We start from the raw sequence: 2,359 nt of genomic DNA, 5'->3' as shown, positions 1-2,359 counted from the left end.
GAAATTGCATTGCAAAATTATTGTACATGATAAAAACTTTTTCTTTAAACTTTTGACAAATTCATTTAAAAAATTTCAAGAAAATTATAATTCTACAAGCTTTCTTACTATATTTGTAATAACTTCGATCGCCGAATTATAACGGTAACAAACTAGTCATGTAAATGATACTCTGTGTGTATTACCGAGAAGTTGTAAAATACATATCAAAACACGTACTATCTATACAAGTGTAAAACTTTCGCGCTCATATCTATAAGATTATAAGAAAATATATATTGACAGATATATATAAAAACATAAAGTACAGTTTACTTTCACAATTCATAACATAATGCCATAAATAGTGAAAATAAAAGCATAATAAATTAAATATATTATAGATTAAAAATACAGATTAAATATGCTAAAAAAACATGTATAGGGGAAGCCCGGGCAAAATGAACGCCCTGGGTAAAGCTAATACCTTTTATTTTCGCTTATCTATCTGAGATTGCGCTGAGTTCTAGCAGTTGAAGGAATAACCGACCAGCTACGCTATGAAAGTACGAAACGATATATGATTGCGTTTGTTTGTGTTTAATAAGAGACATATAGAAAATTGAGTGTTTTCTTGCGATTTTTCCTTAGGTACGTAGCTTAATTATTATTTGTAATTGTTCTTTGTTTGAATAATTTTTTATAAGAATTCTGTGTCTTTAAACGTGTATTCGAGGTTAAAATTTTTCATTCGGCTTCAACTTATTCTAACCTTTCCAAATTCGCGCCAGGTAGGTCCTTTGGGCAAAGCGGATGAGGGCAAAGCGGATAATCCATCCTCTTTACTCGGTATATGATTACAATGAAAATACTGGGAATACGGAGGGACAGACGACCTTTCGAGTGTACGAAAAGCACGTGTTTGTTTACATCTCATTTTTGTTTATTTTTTGCCATAATGCAGTATGATGATTTGTTTATGACTGGTTCAGTACAGTCATTGCACCAAATGGGCCCATGAAGGCTGCACTACGTATAGAGAATTTGGTACCTATTTTTGTGGCGATTGCCAAGGCTGATTCTAATTTTTTTAAATTTCATTTGCATTGCTCGAGTGATCTATTCGCTTTGCCCAAGGGGGTTGGGCAAAGCGGATGATTTCTCTTTTTTTATGTTTTAACTAAAACAACATATTAATGTTCAAGTTTTTTAATTTTTTATTATTTTATTTCGAAGTTAAGTCCTTTAAGAGATTTATGAGAATAAAAATGGTTTCTATAATCTCAATTTTAATTGTGTCATTTTTTCTTCTCAATCTTAACACGTCCGCGCTGTGCCCGGACTTCCCCTATATATTATATAAAAATATGCAATATTTGTATTATTTTACAATGAAAACAAATTATTATATTTTAATGAATATTTGTATAATAGTGTATTAACGAAACATTTACTTACAGTAAATAAATATTTATAACAAGAAAAATGATATTTAAATCAAATTGATAGTTTTTGTATTAAATATATGTTTACATTAATATTTAATTAATGCTATTCAAACAAATATTTATTAAAAATTTAGTAAATTTTTTTAAAATAAAATAAATAATATAAATCAAATAAAAATGTTTTTAGTGTATAATATGCTCGAAATTCGAAAACAATTAAAGACTTGTGAATATACCTATATGATTTCTATAATTCGTATGTAAATTTTCATGAAGATGTTAGATAGAATTTTATCACGTAATTATATATTATATAATATTCAATAAACTCAAGAAATGCTATTATGTGAACATTCTGCTCACGACATTGTCACGTGCAATATGATAGCAAAAGGAAAACTTTAATCAGACTTTGATCACACTCTGATCAGACTCTTTATAATATTAACCGTATAGGTATTATTATAATTAGCTCTGACCGATGAATAAATATTTCTGACAATGAGCGCTAAATAAACTTACACTCGTAAAAAATTAATGTGTGTTCAGTGCATTATTTAGTTTCGCTAGTATAAGAAAATTTCGCAGTGATAGCTAAGTCGCGGCAATGGTGTCACGGATAAAATCACAGCTAATGCCAGACTTTCTACAGACGATGACCAAGACCGAAAGACGGAACGTGCTTCGCGTAAAATTGCGCCGGCAATTCTTTCCAAATTCACTCCTTCGAGTGCTACTTTGCGCCTCGATGCGCACGTGACCGGTTCTTTCGCCAATCATTCCTTTTGCATTCAATTTTTTTTAACAGATCGCAATTATCCGTGAGAAATAATTCTGAATAATAAAATTGCGAGATGTATACATACGTTTGTGTATCTTGCACAATCAATGCATATGTGTAATTACTAATTATACATATCATAATTATGCAA

The sequence above is a fragment of the Trachymyrmex cornetzi genome, unplaced genomic scaffold (genome assembly GCF_001594075.2).
Source record: "Trachymyrmex cornetzi isolate Tcor2-1 unplaced genomic scaffold, Tcor1.1 scaffold430, whole genome shotgun sequence".
Lineage (NCBI taxonomy): Eukaryota > Metazoa > Arthropoda > Insecta > Hymenoptera > Formicidae > Trachymyrmex > Trachymyrmex cornetzi.
The sequence above is the reverse complement of the archived record's forward strand: the minus strand, read 5'-3'. Positions refer to the sequence as shown.